The sequence below is a fragment of the Pteropus medius genome, unplaced genomic scaffold (assembly GCF_902729225.1).
Source record: "Pteropus medius unplaced genomic scaffold, Ma_sr-lr_union100, whole genome shotgun sequence".
Classification (NCBI taxonomy): domain Eukaryota; kingdom Metazoa; phylum Chordata; class Mammalia; order Chiroptera; family Pteropodidae; genus Pteropus; species Pteropus medius.
The window spans coordinates 13,549,306-13,572,571 of record NW_024342467.1 but is presented as its reverse complement, the minus strand read 5'-3'; the positions used below and the strand labels follow the sequence as shown (position 1 = coordinate 13,572,571).

Here is a 23,266-nt window from a genome sequence, read left to right as displayed (position 1 = left end):
GTTTTAAACAATTTCCTTGGAGATTTGACCATGGTCAAGAGGAGTCTTGGCCTGGGGTGCTTCTGGACACACTGCGGTTGGGGTCTCTGCACCACTCGGGGTAGCAGTGAGCCCGTGCTTTAGATTGCTGTCATCTTGAGGACCAGCTCTGTCTTTTTCTTCCTGTATCGCTTCACTCCCTGCCCAGTACAAAGCTCCCCATACAGAGCCCTGGAGGAATCCATCCTTTCCCCAACAATGACAGATGCTTCGCCATGGAGCTTAAATCCTTACAAAGATTCAAGCTTTGTGCCTTGGCAGCAAGACAGATATTATTGTTCACATGGACATATTATTTATTTTGGGTGCTGAGTACGGGGTGAAAAAAATTTCTACGTGTCATTTAAGACCTTGGGTTTGACAGTTCCTCAGCCACGGGTTTGAGTCCCAGTTCCACATCCTGCCCAGTTGTCTTGAGCGAATTACTCCTAATTCTTTGATCAGGCCAGTCAGTCAGCAAATACTTATTAGGCACCTACTCTATGCTAGGCACTGAGTTAGGCTCAGTGGGTAACAGGTACCCGCGCAGACACAGACACAGGGTGCGACACACTGATCTAGTGGGGCCAACAGATAGACAAACATTTACAGTAAAATGTGACGGACGTGATAATATGGGGAGCCAAAGAAGCTTTCGAGAAAAAAAAGTGATGTATGAGAGACATGAGATCAGTTTTTCCAGGGGAAGAGAGAAGGTAATGTAATACCTGCCTCATGGGGGCGCTATGGGAATAACCGAGATAACAATAATGGTGCCTGTAGAACATTAAAGTGAATTTGAAGATAAATGAACTGAAATTAACAGGCTCTCCTAAGCAAAAATCTCTAGCAATCGACTCTATCAAACCCAGCTTCTTTCAGGAAGAAAGAACCAAATAACTCGGTTCTACCCACTTCGAAAGAAGACTCAATCCCCCACCCCCTCCCCTGTCATGGACATGCCCAGCAGAATAATGCTCTTCCAAAGCGTTCTAACCTGTTTCTAAAAGGTAATAACACTTACTCTCATTTAAAAATAGCCAGGGAGCATTTTTAAATGAATATTTATACATTAGGAATCATATTTTCTCATTATCACTTCAGAAATGCATTCCCCCCAGAGACGAACTTTTGGCTCCACCCATCACCAAACAAAATCACCCTCAGGAGACCAGTGGTTCATGCCAGGAACTGCTGTGTTCTGGTAGATGCAGGGTGGGCAATAGAGTTCTCCAACATAATTCCTGAAAATCATAAGACAATCAAGCATTAATGTGCAGGATCTTTGATTACTTACACGAATGTCACAAATATTTCAGGAAGATCATCCGTTAGTTGAGATGTATGTAGCAGAATTCGTTTTAGGGGAGAGGACTATCTTTATTTTAGCAGATACTTAGATGGGCCGTTTTGGTGCCTTCAGGTGGGGTCCAAGACAGAGGTGAATTGCTCTGCTTAGTAACAGAGGAATTTTGACGTTCTAGGAGGAGCCTGAGCGGCAGAGAGAGGTGGGAAAGAGCATTTGCAGGAAAGGAACAGACCAGTTGGTAGGAGCTGTTTAGGAGGAAAATTGACAAAGAAATTTACTTTGATGTGGGTATGATAGAGGAACGATTACCAAAAATGATGTCCGATATGCAATTCTTAGTTCGCATGTGTTGTCTGTCAAGCTAGATTGCTAGGTAACATTAGCACACACGCAGGCCCACAGAATTGTTTTCACCATAGGTCGATATACATAGCTTTATATGAGTAATTATTGGAGGCCCTCAAGGAAACTGGGGGTGTCTTGGTGGCCACAGGGCAGAGAAGAGAACAGCCTTGGGGTCCAAGAGAGATCCAGAGATCAGCAGGAACAAAGTATTGGAGGAAGAGACCCACCAAGAACACGAGCCCCTAATCACAGGCAAGGCGCTGATACTCACACAGCATGTGGACAAGAGGATTTGAGCCTGTTTTAGCCCCCTGGAATACATGTCTACATATAAACTATCGCAAGTGCTTCTTCCCAAGTCAAAGTAACCTGAAATGTTAAGCAGTGATACTGGATGAGCCCTCACTTCAGGCTTTGGAGTAACTGACAGGCAGAAAAGACCATATGGAGCTACATTTTCAGAGTTTCAGAGATGCCAGCAATAGCTTGTTTGTATTTTAATAGTACTATCCCTTTAAGTAGGAGAACCCTGTCATCGATGAATGGCTGCTGATCTAATGACTAATTGATAGCAGAGTCTCTAATGACCTAATAGCTCATTAGGGTTGACTGAGCCAGTAGGGGTCTTCGAAAATGTTTTTTATTCCACTCTGAGGCTTTGCGAGTTTTCCTGTACATATATTAAACCACTGCCCAGGTTATTAAACTTACAAATGTGAACCACAGAAAGAACAGGATGGACCTATACAAGTATAACTTGCGAGTATAAGGGCAAATATAGAACCCACATGACAGAGATTTATAACACTGCCAAAATCATACGTTGGGAAGCCAGAGAGAAACATGCTGGGAACCAAATGCGTTCCCAACAGCTAAGATCTTATGTCAAGAATTGAGCTGTCACCATGATAGTGTGGAAACAGCTTCAGAGTGGGCAAATTCACCATTCATTCATCATTTAATAAATCGTTTTTTATTAAATACCTATTACTCATTGGTAGTGTATATAAATGCTTTATATACATTATAGCAATTTATATAATTGCTATGGTCATTCCACATATGAGAAAATTGAGCCTCTTGCAAGTTAGGAGGCTCGAGAGAGTTGTATATATGCTATATATATATATATATATATATATATATATATATATATATATATATAATACACACACACACACACACACACACACACACACACACACTAAGGTAAAAGGTCTGGGACTAAATCCAGATCTCTCTCCAAAATCTCTGCTTTTTTGCCTCTCACCACAATGTCCCCTGGCAGGGTTCAAACAACTCAAGCATCTTATTTTTTGGAAAATATTTGTCTCTAAGGATATAAGGAAAGGTGATTACCGTTGGTATCCATTTAGAAAGAAATAGCCAATTCCAAAAGCAGGAATAATCAAAATATTTGGGTAAGCCCCAAGCGATAGTGATGAATTCTCATTCGTGCCCTTCCTTCATGCACTGAGCCCTCCATTCCTGGGCTGTCATCAGGACGTTCCATGGATGAACGAGTTCCCTTCCTGGCAACAATCCTGAAACTATCAAGAAACAGAAGTATCTACGCCATAGAAGATACTAACTCTAGTATTTTGTTCAGCAGAACAAAACCCACCTTATGTGTAACTGCACTGAAGTTTTAACTGAAAACAATCATTAGGGAAGCAACTTAAGGTATCAAGAGAACAGCCAAGGGACAGATTTAGAAAGAGAGGCATATCCACAAATTTGGTCAAGATATTTATTTTCCAACTTCGATCCACCAGGGTGAGGGCTGTTCCGAAAGGCATTAACATCCTGGAATTTTAGTCTCTGGCTGGCCCAGTGAAGGCTCATCTGGAGATGTTTGTTGAAGGATGCTCAAGGCAAGCGCCAAGGGCATATGAGCAGGCCTTGAAAAGCATCTGCTACATCTGCTTCTTTTTCTAGAAGAATGACCAGAACAGCCCCCAAGCCCACATCTGTTCACGAACATACGGAACAGGAACGTATTGTTACCTTGGTAGTGTGTAGTTTACTCTCCCTCCCCAGCGAGGGTATATAATACTAGCATAAACATCCCGAAACATGCCAAGATATGGAGAGGCAGCTGTTCATCCCTCTTAAAGGATTCAGGCAATGTTGGTTGACCTCTATTATAGAACCGGCATGTATTAGCTAAAATAATACTTTAACAGTTTTTTAGTACCCAACTATATGTTCTGTTATAAGGAATAGCAAATGTTTAATCATAAATATTTTAATGGCTTCAGGGATTCATGGTATTCAATGACCGTGTTAAATGATAATAATCACATCTGGTTTATTACTATAGTAATTCAGCAGCTTCTCTTCAGCAGTTATTTTTTATTATATGTGCTGTGCTACTGTCATGGTCATTTATGGCAGTAATATTTTAAAGTGGCTCATTTGTTTGTTTAAGGACAGTTTCACAATATATTTCTGTATTAATATACATTTCGCACTATTATTTCCAAGCTGCCACTGGAAAATTGATCCTAGCCTACTACGATTGGAGAGCCCAGAAGACACGAGACATATCCAAGCAGAGATGGAGTGGGGTGACCAGATGGGACTGTCCTGGCACCCACTGGGGTTATGACAACTGCTACTGAGCCTTATTCATAAATGCAGGTGTGCACTAAGAAAGAGTTAAGAAATAACAAATACAAAGAGAAGGCCCTAGATTTGGGGAGGTGTTTCAAGCAAAATACCACCCTAGAGGCAAAGGCATTTGGGGAGAACTCAAAGACCATGGCTTGCAAGGCCTGAGGCGGTCCTCGGGGCCTGGCAGGCATCTCCACTGCAGCAACAGAATCATCGTGACGGGATGAAGAATGAAAAGATGTGAGCTCGCAAGAGTGAAGCAAGGGCAGATCAAGGTCACCCGCTGGATGGTTTAGACACCGACAGCACTTGCAGATCTGCTCAAAGTGAGCACTAAGGGTACACTGCTGAGGCCTAGGCGAGGGGCACCCCATCCATGTCCTTTCATACGACTGGTTCAGAGCAGCAGGTGTTACACTGGACTTGTGTATGATGCCCGCTACTCTTTTGCACTGTATGTCACAAGGTATTGTTCGTGATGGGGTAAATATTAGCTTGAAATCATATAGTGCTCTTTAGTGGGGAGTGGGGGAAGGCAGGGGTTCTTAATAACCCAGGAGAGTTAATTTTCTGTGACATTCTGCTGAACCAGGTTGTGGAAATTCAGAGGAGCTGAGAGAAAACTGCCAGGCTCCCGCTCTGCTTCCTCTTGGCTGGATCCTGATTGGTTGGGTGACAGAGGGCAAATGGCTTTTACGGCTATGAATGATGTATGACTGTAAAACGGTCTGTAACCAGACGTGCCAACTGACAGCCCTGCTGATTTAACGGACACCCAGGGTTATGTTTGCACAGAGATGCTTAAATAAACACGTGCTAGGTTTGAAGTCGTTTACTAAGCAATCATTTCGCTCGCTCTTCTTTTCCATTTTATTTTACTTCATCATAAAAACGAGGAGAGTAAAACCGTGATTCCCTTTTTTATAATAATGAAGATCTATTCATTGCAGTAGCAGTTCCTCTTTCTTCCTCTCTACTAAGTCTGGCCCTTCCTCCCTCTTTCTACCTGTAATAGACTCGCAGGAGCCCAGGCCTGGTTGGCACGCGCAGCCGCTGAAATGAGCGGGCCCCTTGGGAGTGGAAGAGCGGTCGTCTAGTTGCTTTTGTACTTGGTGGTTTAGGAAAAGAAAGCCCTGAGGTCGCTCGCCGTTCGATCGATGGAATGGGAAGATTTCTGTTCAGCTACAAATCAGCAAAGGTGCCATAGATGGGGATGATGCTTCTGCCTTTGATGAGCCTCAAACTGCAAGGTATACCATGAGCTTGTTGGTTTCTGGTACATTTGCTAGGCCCGCAGCAGTGACAATTCATTCAAAGTTAGATTCGGGTCTGGAGACTTAATCTAGATGATTTTCATGTGGCTACTGAATGGTCATTAGAGAAATATAAATTTTACGGAATGTAAAATTTTCAAATTATTGATCAGAAATCCCTAAGACATCATAGAGTAATTCCTGGCTATATCTGTGGAAAATGTCCCAGAAGATCCATTTGACTTTATATTCCAAGCTGAGTCAGGGATGGCAGATCAAACCCCAATTTTCCCCCACCGGATCTCGATGGGGCCTCATAATCTCTTCCACAGGGCTTCTAACCAGACACAACCTGTTGATCTGAGTTGGCAGTCAAGATAAGACTTATTTGCCACTCCTGTTCTAGAACCTTTAGCTCTTTACTTTCTGAGAAGAGGAATTTACAGAACTTTCTGCATTTTTCTATGCCCTGGATGGTTTTTTTAAATCTAGTAGACTTATTTGTTTTCAAAAGAGTATGTAAATCTGTGAACCCATCTGATTCAGTGCCTTTTTCAGTGGTAAATCTTCAATCGACTTTCTTCTCTGGTAACTGGTCTACTCAAGTTTCATTTCTTCTTGGGTGAATTTCGATGTTTGCCAGGTAATTACTTTAGGTTTTCAAATTTATTGCCATGGTGCTCCATGTGGTAGTTTTACATTTCTAAAGCATTGTTTTTTGTTTTTGTTTTTGTTTTAAGAATCTGTGACAGAGATCATATGTCCCCCAAAGCTCTGGCCATTTACAGGAAAAGTTTGCCAATCCCTGATGAAAGCATTTAAGGCTATGCTTTCCCTTCTGATCACAGCTTTCACTCTGTCCCAGAGGTTTGTATGAAGTGTTGTACTTTCCCTTGCTTCTTAGACACTTCATAGTTTACATTTTAATTTCTCTTTTATTAAAGGGTTATTCAAGGATGTATTGCATAATGTCTAAGTATATTTTACCCACTTTTAATTATTCAAGTCTAATGTTCTCAGCTTATAATAAGAGAATGCAGCCAACAACTATTCTCCAGTTTGATAAAGTCCCTTCCAATCCTTTTATCTCTCTGTCTGGTCCTGACGGCAACTAAAGTTCACTACCTATGTAGTATTTTTTTTATGTAGTATTTTTTTTAAAAACTTTCTAAACCCGTGTTCTCCTGAATACTTCTTTGTGTCATTGAAGATTTTTTTAATTGAGATATAATTGTCACATAACATTGTGAAGGTTTAAGATGTGCGACGTGTTGATTTGATACATTTATCTGTCACAATATGATCACCACCAGAGCATTAGTTAATACTGCTATCATGTCACATAATTATTATTTCTTTTTTTGTGGTGAGAACAATTAAGATCTAGTCTCTTAGCCAGATGGCCAATAGACATATGAAAAGATGTTCAGTGTCACGCAGAGAAATGCAAATTAAAACTGCAATGAGATATCACCTCACACCTGTCAGAATGGCTATCATCAATAAATCAAAAAACAAGTGTTGGTGAGGATGTGGAGAAAAGGGAACCCTCATACACTGTCGATGGGATTGCAAATTAGGATAGTCACTATGGAAAGTTTGGAGGTTCCTCAAAAAATTAAAAATAGAACTACCTTATGACCCAGCAATTCCACTTCTAGGCATTTTATCCAGAAAAAAAAACAACAACAACAACACTAATTCAAAAAGGTATATGGACCACTCTGTTCACTGCAGCATTATTTACAATAGCCAAGATATGGAGGCAACCTATGTGCCCATTGGTAGATGAATGGTTAAAGAAGATGTGGTTCATATATATAATGGAGTATTACTAGGCCATAAAAAATAGAATCTTACCATTTGCACAACATGAATGGACCCAGAGGGTATTATGCTAAGTGAAATAAGTGAGACAGAGAAAGACGAATGTCACATGATTTTACTAATATGTGAAATCTAAAGAACAAGATAAATGAACAAAACAAACAGGCTCATAGATACAGAGAACAAACTGCTGATTGCTAGATGGGAGGGGGTTTGGGAGGCTGAGTAAAAGAGGTGAAGGGATTAAGAAGTACAAATTGGCAGTTACAAGATAGTTATGGAAATGTGAAGTATAGCATAGGGAATACAGTCAAAAATTGTAATAACTATGTATAGTGCCCGGTGAGTACTAGATTAATTGGGGAGACAACTTCATAAACTATATAAATGTGTAACCACTATGCTGTACAGCTAAAACTGATAGAAAATAGTATTCAGTATTAACTCTAATTGAAAAATAAAAACAAATCTAATCTCTTAGTAAATTTGAAGTTTGTAATACAGTATGGTTGGCTCTAATCACCATGCTGTGGATTAGATCTCCAAGACTTATTTACCTACTAATTGCAAAACCCTCTTGCTCTCCTTTAATAAATAATAGACATTTCGTCTAAGTTAAGTATTGGGATGAAATTAAAACAAGACAATGAGGCAAAACGTTGCTCTGTTTTCAAAGTGCACACTCCCGAGATAGTGATCCTCTGCCTGTAGGCTTGACAGACACTGCTCCAGGGGAAATTGCCCTAGTCTGACATGTTGCATATCTGGCCTGGTGGGACTCCAGGATTCCTTAGTCACTTTAGTGTCCTCGTTATAATCGAGATGACAGAAATCCTTGGTGGAATGTGAGTGATATAGACAAATACATTTGAACCTAGGCATCAATAAACCTGCTAGTTCAGTAAAATAAAGACATCCAAGAAATCAGGTCATGTAACACTCAGAATTTTAACACCATCACCATACAGTATGGATTAAATGGAAGAAATGACTTAAGTACCTGGGTTCAAAAAAAAGAAACTCTCAGTCTCTATGAGCTTGGTGTAACTTAAGCCCATAATAAACACCACAGGCTGTGGCCCGGAAAGACGACCTGGTCACCTAGACCGAAGGTGGCATTTACCTTGGCAAATTCTCCACCTAGAGTCTGGCTTCAGCTTGATAGAAATGTCATTGCACTTATGACTGCAAGCTGATTGCACTGAGGGACACTGTTTCATGCTAGTAAGTCTCGGAGAGACTGGTATATTAAATCCTACGCCAACTTATTTATTTACTATGAGAAATGATACCATTGTATAGATGTGACAGTCATATATTCATGACCAGGACATTATAATAAAGTCTTTTGTCCCATAAAGTCATTAGCACATTGCATCACTCTTTTTCTTTCAGTGTCTTTCTATGGTTACTCCAAAGTACCACTAAGTTTATCAACTGATGAATGAATAAATAAAGTATGGCGCATCCATCCAATGGAATGTATTTGTCAATAAAAAGGGATGAAGTAATGATACCTGCTACAACATGGATGAACCTTGAAACATCATGATAAGTAAAAGAAACCAGTCACAAAAGATCACATATGTATGATTCCATTTATATGAAAAGTCCAGAATAGACAAGTCCGTAGAGACAGAAGGCATTTTAGTGGCTGCCCAGGGATGGAGAAGGGGCTGGGAGTTGGGGAGTGGAGGTAACTGCTAAAGGTTATATGGTGCGCAGGTGCTTTGGGTATTCATCACTTCTCATGAGGATTATGATCACAGTTTTCTAACAGTGGATTTATAGAAAGATACCATGGTCTGGTGCTTACATCTCTGTTCTCTGGAGTCATGCTGATAGGGTTCCATCCAAGTGGCCCCCTTAGTGTGTGACCTAGGGACAGTTTCTTCTCTGTCTTTCAGTTTCTTCGTTGGTAACGTGGTTTTCGTATCCACTTCATAGGCTACTTTTTGAGACCTAAGTGAATTGAAATTAGTTATTATTTCTAACTGGTCTCCCTGCCTCCATTCTCAGCCCCATGTTTCCTACAATGGAAACCTGATGCTCCTATTCCATCAAACCCTGTAAAGTTTTCTTAGTGTATACCTGTGAAGCTCCAGGTCCTCGGCATGGCCTAGAAATTTCTCCATAATCTGGGGTCTGTTGTCCATACTTGGCTTGGCTTCTGCCTCTCCCACATGTAACCTGCTTTGGCCCTATCATACCTCTTAACATCTTAGAACAAAAAATGTCATGTGCCTCTCATTCCTTTCCCTATGTTTCCTCCATCTCAAGGTCTTTCTTTCTCTCCTCCTTTCCTCCAATCAGAGATAGCTGCCTCCTTACCTGGCTTCAACTTATTTCCTATATGTGACATGAAATGATATGACCACTGATGTAAGTAGCTGTCTCTCCGCACTAGAACGTGGCCTCCCTGAGCACAGGAACCTAGAGGATACAGGTCTGAAGCCATAGGAAGACGATGTTGTGACTCAACATTTATTGAATAAATGAATGAACACATCCAATACTACATAAATACTGGGCAGCAGGCAAGAGAATGAAAGAGGCATTACAAGAAGAAAGAGCTTAAAATATACTTTCCCCAAGTTACACGCTCTATAAAACAAAGCAAAATACCATATGATTTCACTTATATGCGGTATCTTAGAAACAAAAAGAACAAACTAATCAAAACGGACTCACAAATATAGTGGACAATTTGGTGATGGACAGAGGGGAGGGGGTTTGGGAGGCTGAGGTGAAGGGTTAAAGAAGTACAAATTAATAGTTGATAGTTGGGCACGGTGATGGGGAGCATGGCAGAGGGAATGCAGTTAGTGTTAAAATGATGGCTAAGTGGAGGGCCAAGGGAGGAAGGGAGCAATTGGGGGGATCATTTTATGAACATTATAGATGTCTAACCAATGTACTGTATTCTTGAAACTAATTTAAATAAATAAATTTATTTTAAAAAATGACATTACCTAAAGCGTTAAAAAAAAAAAACACAAAAACCAACAACATAAAATCTAACGCCAGTAATCACTTCCCAAATAGGAAGAGTACCTTACAGCCAGGTTTCATTAAAAATCTATTGTGACAAAGACTCAGGAAGGCACACCGTCTTGCTCATTTCAAGGTTTGGAGACTATGATTAGCTGTTTCTGATCTGCTGTCAGAAGGTGTGTACTTTGCTGCTGGCCATAATAACAGCTAACATTTATTGAGCCTTACTCTGCACCCGCACACATTATGGTGTTGCCTTACTTAACTCATAATATCTAAGAGGAAGATACTATTATTGTGCCAATTTTATCAATAAGGAACTTGTAATGTAGAAAGGGTAAGTGGTTGAGCTGGGTTTGGAACTTAGGCATCTAACTAGATCTCTAACAATGACTGCCCATCCAAGAAGCATGAAAGCACAAGTAAGAGAGAGTGAGATGAAGTCACTCTGAGGGGGCGGGAACATATTATTTTCATGAAATAGCAACAAAAAAACTTGCAATTGACCTCCCAACCAATAGAGGTGTACTGTCACCATGCTGTCTTCAAAAGCCATGGCTCCAGTCCTTTTATGCCCAGTTTGGCCCCAACCGGAAGACCTGGGAATCAATGTGCATTGTGGAAAGTTTGGGGGCCAGCTAACCCAAGTTCAAATCCCAGTTCCTTCACTAACTATAAACTTTAACACCACACTTTCTTAGCTGGGTTTCCCATCTGTGAAACATTATAATCTACAGATTATAATGCTTTCTTTCAGAGATGTCATGAGAACTAAATTAAATTATATAATACACACAGAAAGCCCAGAACATAATGAGCGTCTTATAAATAGGGGCTTTCTCTTTCTTCTCTAAGGCAACAGGAAAAAAAAACTCAGAATGGCTATAAATTATCTAAAATAAACAAGCCAGTTGCCCTAGTTTAGCTAAAATTTGCGGGAGAATTATTAAGCAAGGGTCTACACCCGAGAAAGACAAAACACCTGTGCTTTGCACGCCGCAGTCTCTTGAGTTTTACTCTTAACTCAAATGGCAAATTAGTTCAATTCCAGGAGAACCGAATTCTGCTCACTTTCTAAATACATGTAATTGCTAAGCATAAGAGATTAATCAATTAAGAAGGAAGGGAGCTGATCTCAGAGTCAGTTTGTTTAAAAAAAAAAAAAAAGAAGCCAAAGCCATCAAGTTCCAGAAAGCACTCTGCTGAAAGCAGCAGAAATTCCCACCTTGCCTCACTCCTAGTAAAGGCCAGGCCTCTGGCTGAGCTCTTAAGAAATTGGAGGGATTAGTGACTAGAGATAGATTGGGGAGATTTTATCAACCAGACAAGAGACTCGTTGGGGCATCAAGTGTGGTCCACATATTTCTAATGAGAAAGCCAGTTAAGCTGCTATAATTAAAGGTGCCGGAAGTGCCTGCAGTAGCCAGTCCTCGGACCACTTGGCTGTTCACCTTCTGGCCCCTGTGGGTGGTTGTCTCATGAGGCAGTGACTCCACATGGCCGTTCACACCAGAGCAGCAAGGAGAGTAGGAATGCACAGCTTTTTCCCAAGTGTGGGAAAGCAAAGACCTGCGCCTTCTCCATAACCCCTGCCTTGTGTTCCTAGTTTGTGTGTTTATCATCTAACCTGGAATGAAGATTCTTTGTTTCGTTTTACTTACCCCACTACACCCAAGGCCTGGCCCCTTCAGGCTGTAGACATTAAATCACCCACAGGGAAGCTGGCCCAGGGTAAGAGCCCCCTACTCTGTACCCTGAGTGCTCACTTCCCGCCATCCCCTCTCATCCTCTAAGGGAGTAGGGTTGGCAGAGGCATTGGAAGGGCGTGGACCCCACAGGTCCACAGAGAGGCAGAGCCCCTGGGTTTGAGGGACAGACTGGGGACTCCTACCAGCAGTTACTGCTCCACAGGCCTTTCAGTTTATAACGTGCATCGTGGGCACATGCGCGCTTAGGACTCAGAACACCCCTGTGAAGCAGCGTGAAGTGATCCCTACTCACTTACGTGAAAGGGTTACAGTGTCTGTTTAAAGGCAGGGGTTGGGAGTCAGGCCTGCCTTGGACTCCTCGCTCTGCCACTCACTCACTGAGGCCTTGGTGAGTTCACTAAGGCTCACTCAGCCTCAGTTCATCATCTGTAAAATGGGACGACGTTATCCATATCAGAGAGATTTTTCAAGGATTAAATGAGATAACAGATTAAAAGTACTTAGCCCAGAGCCTAGCATGCGGTAGGCTCTGAAGAAATGATAGATGTAACTATTATAGGTTTGAGAAGTGAAATAACACACCCAAGATTATGTGGGAAATGGCGCTCGCTTCTCTGCCTTGGCTGCCTCTAAAGCCAGACCCTAAAAAAATCGTATGCAATGTTTGATATATTCATAGGAACACATGTAATGTGATGCATGCAATATCAGACATGATGCGAAACAATAAAATAAAGAAATACTTGTCAATCTACTGCCCAACTCGGGAAGCAGAATATTAGTGATATTGTTTGCACATACCTGTCTTCTGCTTTCCCTTTCTCTCCTGAATTACGATTATCATTTTTTTATTAAAAAAATTTTTTATTATATATATGATATATATATCAAAAATAATCACAAATATATAATATGTATATAATCCTAAACAATACACTGTTTAGTTTTGCTTTTGGAGCTTTAAACACTATTATCATACTTTAAGTAGCCTTCCAATACTGGCTTTGTTCAATGGATATTGTGTTACCTAAGATTCAGCCAGGTTGCAATATATAGTCATAGTTTATTTATTCTCATTTCCATAGAATATACCATTATGTGCAAAGATCATCATTTCTTTATCTAGCCTTTTATTGAAATTTGGGTTGTTTCCAATTTTGTTTTCTATTTTCACACATGCTGCTGTGAACATTTTTGTTCTTCAAGTTCATATGTGAGGAGATTTTCCAGGTGTATAACATGAGTGGAATTGCTGGGTTGTCATGTGTATCGTACATTCAGTTTTACCGGACAGTTCCAAATTGTTTTCCCAAGTGACTGTGTCAATTTACACTCCCACTGGCTGTGTATGAGAGTCCCCATTAGTCTTCAGCCTCCCCAACACTTATATTTTCAGACTGCTAAATTTTCGACAATCAGGAAGATGTAAATTATACATCCCAGGTGTTTTTTCTTTCATCTTTATGGAAGAAGGCCATTAAGAATTTGTGAAAGATGGAATGACATGGCTCGTCTGAAAATCCTACCATCCATAGAGAACTTGGACTTTCAGGCTATAAACGCCCTGAGCTTAAGGACTGGGTCTTAAAAATTCTTCCCCTTTCTCTCCCAGCACGTGGTGGCCTAAAGTGCTCACTTAATGCTCACAGTAAATGATGTCCCAGTGAGACAGCATAAAAGGAGAGCGTCATTGTGACCCTACTGTCCGGAAGCAAGTCCAAGCATGGGGATGTAGGAGACAGAGAAACTCACCAGAAAAATCAGAAAGATGGAAACACTGGTCTCCCCTCCCACACGCTCATTGTGGTCGCTGCCATTTAATGAGCACTTCGTACATGCCAGGCACCGTGCCAGAGTCTTAACGATCTTAGCCTCTTTGTTTATAACAACCATTGGAATTATACCTATTTTACAAATGGGGAAACTGAGGGTGAAGTAGACAATTTACTCAAGATCAAAAAGCTCATAAGTGTCTGAGTTAGGATTTGAGCCCAAGTTCTGCCTGCTGCGAGGTCTGTGCTCCTCAGGCATCGTTATGAGCCCCTGCCTCTCTCTCACCCATCTCTTCTTCTCCAGCCTCTCCGAAGGAACGGGGTCTCCTCCCACCACTTCTCCCTTCTTCGCTGGACGAAAGGGTCTGATAACCGTCTCTCAGAGCACAGCCCGCACACGGCGCAGGTTTTCCATCAGTGCTTTGTGCAGTGATGTCGGGAAGATTTTAATAATGGTGATGGGGTAACAAGAATTCAGACATTAATGACTGCTCTGCTCCCAGAAACACTGGCACCCTAAACGGGAATACTTGAAGATGCTTAACTCAATGGGTGAGTTGCTAAGAATGGAATTCTAATTCTGTGTTACGGAAAGAGAAACTGGTGACAAACTGGGACGGGGGGTGGGTTTTGAGGGTGGGGGGACACCACGTAAGTCTCTGGGATGCCCAAGCTCGGAAAGGGCTAAGTTAGCTTCTCAGGAGGAATGGTCTGAGCCGTTGTGCCATTCTTCAGCCCGTTACACGCTGGGCCCATTTTTTGTCACAGGCCAGGGTAATAATGGGCTCCTGTGGTGTGATCTTGGCATTTTCTACTGAGTACCAGATTTCTCCCCTGGGGACGCCACAACTGCTGAGTTAAGTCTGCTGATCAGGGAATGTCAATGAGGAACGTACCACAGTAGCAGTTCTCTGAGTCACCTGAAGTGCTTGTTGAAACGCAGACTGCTGGGTACCACCTCAAAGTTTCCGAATCATTAGGTCTGGGGGGAGGCCTGAGAACATGCGTGTCTAACCTCTAAGTATTGCTGATGCTGCTGGTTTAGGGACCACACATTGAAACCATGGGATGAAAGCAAGGAAGGGGAGGGTGCTGAATTTATTCTATATCACCTCTTCCTTGGCAGAAGCTTCGAAAATGACTTTTCTCTGAGAAATGGAGCCAGGTTGGTATGTGGATAGGGCTAACACATGAACGGGTGCCTGCCCTTGGGCGTGGGTCCCTTTACTATTTATCTCCTCAACTAGGAATGCCTGCTTCCCACACTGTAGTCTCTAACTCACACACAGCCTTCACGGCTCAGGTCCAATGCCATGTCCTCCATGAGTTTTCCCAGGCCCCCAACAACAGTAACCTCTGCACTTGTCACATTCTGCGTTGGGTTTTTGGCAAATATGTGTTCACCTTATACCCCTGAAAGTGAGTATGTGCATATGATCAGAAGAAGGTGCCTGGTTTGTTTTGGGGTCCCCCATAGCCTCCTCACAGTGACTTGCACAGAGAAAATAACCGTGAAGTGTTTATTAAATGGAAAAGCAAATGGATATTCATGTTTAAGTCATTCTGCTTTTTCTCACTAATGCCTGCATCTTATAGTTTCCCTTTCTTAATTGAGCGAGAAGCAGTGTATGACTTCTCAACCAGAATGTTGAATTTAGTGGTTACGATCTCCATCCGATGCTCGCCTGTATTATTTCCTGCACTAGTTGTTCAAACATAAGATTAAGTCCCTTTGTTCTCAGAAGCCCTTGTTGTTTGTACATTTTCAGATTTCTAAGATTTTCATCTTACATTGCCTGCTCATACCGATTCAATGTTCTGTCAGCCACCCATCCATTCCACCAATTTTTATTGGGCACCAACTCTGTGTCCAGCAGGCACTGGGGATCCAGCAGTGAACAACAGCAGACAAAAGTCAAGTTGAACATAAATAGGAAACCAAAATATAGCATCAATAATATGTCGGAGGTTGATAAGGACTGTGGAAAAACTGAAGCAGGAAGTGCTGGGTGGCCAGGAGAGCAATGTCAAATGGGGTCGACAAGAAGGCCTTATGGAGGAGGCAACATTCGAGCAAAGAATTGAAGATGATGAGGGAGTGAACTAAGGGGCCAGTTGAAGAATGAAAGACTTCTGGGGGAAGAGTATTCCAACCAAAGGAGCAGAAGGTCAGCACGGCTGGAGCAGAGCGAGCAATGGGGCAAGGAGGAACTGAGGTCAAGATTAACAAGAGGAAGGGTGGCCGAGAGCCTTGGTGGCCAATACGAAGATCTCGACTTTTATTCCTCATCAGATGGGAAGCCACTGGAGCATTTTGAGCACAAATGTGACAACAATCCTGCCCTATTTTAAGAGGCAAATTCTGGTACCTATGTTGAGAATAGACTGTGTTGAGGCAAGGGCAGAGAAGCAAGGAGACCAGGTGAGATGATCCAGGTGAGCAGCGATGGCAGCTGGGGAAGAAGTGGAGGTCGTGAAGGTGGGGGAAAGTTGTGGCATGCTGGGTATCTTTTGAAGGTCTTTGGAAATGAAAACAACTGGGCTTAATTCTGCACAGTTCTCAGTCGTGGCTGCACATTGTTCATGGGAATTTACTTATGTGTGGAACCCATGCATAGAATCTGGGGAAAGCCAGAGTTCGGGGAAAGACAAAAATGCGTCTGGCTTAACCGAATTCAACCCCTTGTAGGTCATCTTCTAAAATGAAAATTCCTGCAGATTCAGGCTATGGCCATGCCGCTCTGAACAAATCTGATCCCATCTGATCTCGGAAGCTAAGCAGGGTTGGGCCTGGTTAGTACTTGGACGGGAGACTACCTAGGAAGACCAGGTGCTATAGGCATAAAAAATAAAAAATAAGGGATTGTAAGCTGACAAGGTCCTTGCAATCTGTGAGGTCAACCAATGGTTGCCTCGCTTAAAAAAAAAAAAAATCCTGCAGATTCTAGTTTCAGCATCCACTCAAACGTCCCCTCAGCATCCCTTTTCTCGAAGCAAACCCTCTCCACTTCTCCTGCCTTTTCCTCTGGATCCCTCCTGAGCTCTTTGTGAATTTCCTGGGGACATCCTGAAGCCGTGGCGACCCACGAATTTTGAGTCCTTTGACTGTCACCCTCCGGCGCCTCTGGACAGCCGGAAACCCAGCTGGCTGGCCACAGACTCTCCTGCCAGTCCTGGGCCACCAGCCAGGGCCAGGTTGCGGAGTTTGCCGAATGCTGGAGTTCGGTCAAGAGAACAGATGTGCATTATAGGCCAATCTGACTGCAGAGAAACATTTCCCTCTACCTTTTAAAGGTGCACAATTGCCCAGTTAAGCCAAGGCAATTTAACGCACATTACCTTGTTCATAAACAGAGAGAGAGAGAGAGAGAGAGAGTGAGAGAGAGAGAGAGAGGAGAGAGAAGAGAAGGAGAAGAGGTACTCCCTCCCCAAGGGTCAGAGAGCAAGCCAAGGACCTTGGAAACGCTGCAGTACAACTTCAGGAAACAAATGGCCATGGAAAGGGCCCAACAGCATATTAATGTCCTGGATGTTACCACACCCAGGCCAGAAGCAAGAAGCCATTGATCGTCTGTTCACTCTTCGTTTCATGAGAGGAGCTATCTTTACACAGGGGGATGAAAGCCTTCCATTCCATTTAAAGGAGCCCTCCCCTGCAGACTTTCACTCACTCCTCCAACACCTACCCAGCATCTGTTCTTAATCGTGCCTGCTACTTCTAGTAATTTCGTGGAATCCCAAGGAAGTGGCAGCATCTTTGTCCTTAAGACACTTGAAATAGAGCTGGGGAGACCAGATGTCCATTAAGTGAAACATCCAAGGCAATAGAGCAATAGCGCTGAGAGAACAGACTGCATAAATGAGACCAGGCCTTCATTCTCTGCACTCTGCCTGGAATGTTCGATCCTCAGCCACCATTATCGAGCTACCTGCTGTCTGCCATCGCTTGCCGTGCACCTGGTGATAGCCATCTTCTCCTTCGAAACTGAACTTGGTTCAGTTCCTGGGTGAAACCTCCCCCAGCATGTACCTGTCTCCCCTGCTGCCTGTTCCCAGGCACCAAACACATAGAGTCCTCTCCCCACATCTGTCTTCTCCGCCAAGCTATTCTCAATGCTTGGAGTGTGCGATGTTCATGAAATGAAAGTCTTAGCTTTAAGTGATCTGAGGGAGCTTAAAGAAATAGTTTCTTCGAGGGCATAGGAGAGAACGTGAGCAAAGACAAGGAGGTGAATTGAGCAAAAACAACTATTACCTACTATGTGAGACATTAAGCCAACTGCTTTTCACAATATATGGAATGGAAAAAAAACCTAGGATTACTCAAAGTGTGAAACCAAAAAAAAAAAAAAGTTGATTTTAAATACACTAAAGCTTTCCTGTGGGGAAACAACGATATCTGGAAATGGACATGACGTCTGTGTCACCAAAATGGTGGGAGACTTTTGAGGGGCAGCTGGGAAGGTGAGATCAGGGAGAGATGGAAGGCACGGGCAGATGCGAGAAGTCCTTGGAGCACTTAGAGGAATTAGGTGCATAGACAGAAAGCGGGAGGGAGAGAAACACTGTCTACCAGAAGCATCGTTTGGGCTGGGCTCTGAACGACAGGTAGGAGTATGAAAAAGGCCTGGACAGTGCCTTGCACATTGTAAGATCCATAAGAGAGTTTGCAATTAATATTATAAGTCAAGTCAATATATTTGTAATTCCCCAAGGCAATTTGATGGCTTTGTTCATAATACTCCTTCTACCTGGAATGAATGCCCTTCGCCTCCCTGGGCCCCTTTCTCCCTGGCCAACTCCTTATTTGACTTTCACGATCATGACATCTCCACAAACAACCCCCGGACCCCTGGAATCACGTCCTCTGTCACACCATCATGAATACAGTGGTCTGTACTCCAAACACGTCTCTGTCATATACTTGCCACTCAATCAGGGGCCTGTGTATGGCTTCCTTTAAGGTTGTGAGCATTCAGAGGGCCATGCCTGGGTTGGATTCACCTTTGCAGATGCCATGTCAGGCAAGAGCAGGCACTGGATGGATGAAAGATGAAAATGTGAGAAGAATGGGATTGCCGAGTGTCGAGAGAACAAATAGCCAGATTTTGGAAGCTATCTATATTTTGAAGACAGTACAAAGAAAAAGAAAAGCAGACATGATCCCAGGGAGAAGCCCTGCTAACCAGGTGGTGGCCACAGAAGGTGACCTTGAACATCTTTGAGGCTTCTCTAGACATTGTTTCATCAGAGAAAAATAGCACCCCTGTTTTCACAAGGATATCCATCTGGAAGAGATCGCCACTGCAAAGATTCTTATCTCCTGCCACCGCCGCCCCCAACATATTAATAAACAGTTATGTAAGGCAGTGTTTTTATTCTACGGTCCATACACCAGCTGCATCTATTTGCTACCTCCCAAATAGGCAGAGGCAAAGGCAAATATTGATTAATGGGGTCCTCATCCAGGACCACATGCAAATGGCCAATGAGTGCTGCTCCCCTGAGTCCAGACAGGACCCAGGTAAAAGGGGAGGGAGGAGTCCTTTGTTTAAGAAACTTTCAAAAAAATAATCAAATCCGCTGTTTCACACTTTAAGATACTGAGAAGACACATTGTTTAATGTTTGGCCCTGCCCTGTAAAACACTGGTTATGCAAGAGGCCATTTGCTTTGCCAAAAAATTCACCCCTGCCAACTTACTGTATTCCAAAAGGGTGACTTAGCTAAGTTTCGCAGTGAATTCCTTCTCCTTCAGAACATTCAGGTCTCCTCTCCCAGGATGCACTTGGGGCACAGCTTTCATTGTCTATGTACATTCCACAGAACACCACAGGCATCCATCCCACAGCACTAAGGCATTTTAATCTAGCTTTTGGGGAGAGGGACGTGCCCAAAGGCTGTTCCAGAGCCTTATTTATAACAGATGTCAGCAGCCTGTGTTATAAAATGCATGCTATTTGTCAATGAAATATAACACTCAAAGCAAAAGAAATATAGTATGTTTATTTCTACACTCTGCCATTTCACCAGACAATAAAGTTGTATTTGCATCACAGACTTTTCTTATGCCAGCGTGGAAATTCATTCTCCCTTCTCCTGGCTCTAATGGTAGGCCAATCTGTTCCACATTCTATACAACTGTAGAAATTCTAGAAGGAGAAGGGACAAAGCATATTCAGTATTTATGAATTTGTGGTGCCGTGTAGATAAATGGCCAGCTTCCCACTTCTCCTTGGCATCAGAGCAGTAAAAAACTCATTAAGTAGGAACAAATGATTCTTTCAAGGATTTGAGGGGAGCTCTTCCTCTCCTATTCTTTCTTAGTTATCTGACGAATGCATTATTATTTTCCAGATCCTTAGATTGCAGCAAGAACACGGTCAAGATATGGAGTTTTTCTTACATATAGTATTTCTCTAGTTTATTGTATGAGAAAATTTGATTAAGAAATTGGTTTGTATATTTTGAATCCTTTGTAAAAATAAATGCTAGTACTTACTCAGATGCTCGTGATTAGTTTTAATTTTTCATTTTAAATCAATTTTATTAAGGTATAATTGCATACAATAAAGTGCCTCCGCTTTTTAAGTATACAGTTCAATGAGTTTTGATGAGTGTATACACTGTCACATAATGATGATCTCAATTAAGAAACAGACTATTTCCAAAGAAAGAAAGAAAGAAAGAAAGAAAGAAAGAAAGAAAGAAAGAAACAGACTATTTCCAGCACCCTAATAAGTGTGCTGCAGTCTCCTCCATGCCTAACCCTGAGAAAGTGCTGCTCTGCTCTCTGTCACTATAGATTAGTTTTGCTTTTTCTAAGATTAAGTAGAAATAAAAGCCTGCATCGTGTAGTCTTTGGTTTCCGGCTCCTTTTCCTCAGCACAATATATTTGAGGTTCATCCATGTTGTTTCATGCATCAGTAGCTCTTTTCTTGTTGCTGAGTAGTATTTCGCTGAATGAATAGACTATATTTTGCATATCCACTCAACAGTTAATGGCCATTTGGGTGGTTTCCAGTTTTTAACTATTATGAATAAAGCTACTACGAACATTTATGCACAATTTTTGTAGGGATATATGTTTTTATTTCTCTTGGTTAATTACCACCCCCACCCCCCCGCACAATAAAGTGTCCTGTCAGCAGAAAAATAAATAAATAAAAATAATTGGAATTGTCAAGTCTGGTACGGTATAACTAACTTTACAAGAAATTGCCAAACTGTTTTCCAAAGCAGACGTTTTTATATTCCCACACAGTGTGTGAGAGTTCCAGTTGCTCCACATACTCACCAACACTTAGTATTGTCAATCGTAACTTTTAGCTGTTCTCATGGATATGTGGTGATAGCTCATTGTGGTTTTGATTTCTAGTTCTCTGATAAGAGATGTGGAACAGCTCTTCATGTGCTTTTTGACTATTTATATATTTTCTTTTGGGAAATTTCTATTCATATTTATTATCCATTTTAAAAACTGAGTTGTTTTTCTTATTACTAAATTGTAAGAAGAATTTATATAGTCTAGATACAAGTTTTTTGGGGAGGATTGGTGAGATATATGTTTTGTGGACATATATCTGGATTGCTTATTCAGTCTTTTATGGTGTCTTTCAAAGAATCGTAATTTTTTATTTTAATCAAGTCAAATTTATCTTTTAGATTATATCCTTTCTTTTCTTCTGTGTTTTATAATTCCAGCTTTTACATTTAGGTTTATAAACCACTCGAATTAACTTTCGTGTCCAATGTGGGATAAAGGTCAAGAATCATTTTTTTTTCCATATAAATATCCATTTGTTTCAGCATCGTTTATTGAAAAAACTATCTTTTTATAATTAAACTGCTTCGGTACCTTTGTCATAACTCAATTGACCAAATATATATTGATCTAGCTCATTGATTTTTTAAAAAATCAAATATTAAACTTCGAATCCGGTAAATGTTAAAAATGAAGTTCAATGTAACTGGAGACGGATCAAATCGGAATACGTTCAGGACATACACCCGGATGAACGAGCTGCAGCGGCGCCTCGGGCCGCGGAGTCTGTTGGTGCTCTGCCTCTGTGCAACCAGTGCGGGCATCAGGCCAATGCCAGGAACGAAGAGATCCTGAGGTCCCTCAAGTACGTGCGACCTGGCGGCAGGTTCGAGCCCAAATTCACGCTCTTCGAGAAGTGCGCGGTGAATGGCACCCGCTCCTCGCCTTCTGCCCGCGCCCAGTGACGTCACTGTTGCGCTCATGACCGATCCCAAGTTCATTACCTGGTCTCCAGGATGCCGCAACGACGTTGCCTGGAACTTCGAGGGGTTCCGGGTGGGCGGGGACGGCGTTCCTGTGCGCGGATAACAGCCACCGCTTTCCGTCCATCGACATCAAGCCTCGGGCATCCCTGCTGGCCCTGCTGCTTGGCAGACACAGTGCTGCCCTCTAGGGGTTTCATCCATGATGGTGTTTCCGCTAAACCTGCATGGAGGAACACCTGATGTCCAGGAAAATCCCCTGGGGTGGGCTCTGGGCCTGTCCATCACAGCATCCCCCTCCCACACCGCGCCCCCCGCCCCACCCCCGCACAATAAAGTGTCCTGTCAGCAGAAAAATAAATAAATAAAAATAAAAACAAAAACAACCCTGAAAGAAACTGCCCATACGTGTGTGTGCCCTCCGCAGGCACCAGCCTTTGCGGAGCAGGGACTGGGTCTGACTGGGGCTTGCCCATCCAAATTCTGGCACGCAATGGGCTCTCAATGTGCCTGTTCATTGAATAAACAAAAGGAAGAACGAATGAATGAATGACTTTATGGTGGCACCATAAAACGAAACAGAGCTTTGAGGCTATGGCTGCCATCCCCAATGGAGCTATTTTTTTCCCCCAAATTTATTCGAACTCACCATAGTCCCTTGTGGTCCTTTCCTTACATGAAACAGCAACTTGGACTAGAACCAGGAGATCCCTCCCATCCTTCAGGAGGGCGAGACTCAGTAGAGGGGCTTCCGCCTGAGGCCCGACCTGCTCCACTGCTTTACCTCTCTGCACCTCGGTTTCCTGATCTGTATTCAATAGCATTTCTGTGAGGAGTCACAGTGCCAATGCCTCTACAATCTTCAGTGTGCCAGAAAAAAATTTCTCCTGGAACTCAGTTCGCTTTCTGGTCGTGAGCCCTCACTTCTCTGGGAAGGCTGCAGGCAACGCACTCGCCGCCCTCAGTCCCTGCGGTTCGCTGCCGAGAGGTCTAATTCTTGCCCAAATGGTCCATCTGGACCTGGCCGCTCCCTGTCTCCAAGCTGTGTGGGTGACAGCAGCCTTTGTGACTGTCCCCTGGAGATGCCTTCCAGGGGTGACCCAGGCAGCAGCTCTGCCTAGGAAACCGGACTCAGGCCCAATGGCACAGACCCACAGTCCCCCCCACTCACGCAC

At 42.7% G+C, this 23,266-nt stretch overlaps 2 pseudogenes; both read left to right on the top strand.

The window, feature by feature from the left end:
- Nucleotides 1-16,566: 16,566 nt before the first annotated feature.
- On the top strand, nt 16,567-16,685 carry LOC120602688 (uncharacterized; annotated as a pseudogene).
- Nucleotides 16,686-21,789: 5,104 nt separating this feature from the next.
- LOC120602138 (glutathione peroxidase 1-like) lies at nt 21,790-22,282 on the top strand (annotated as a pseudogene).
- Nucleotides 22,283-23,266: the final 984 nt, after the last annotated feature.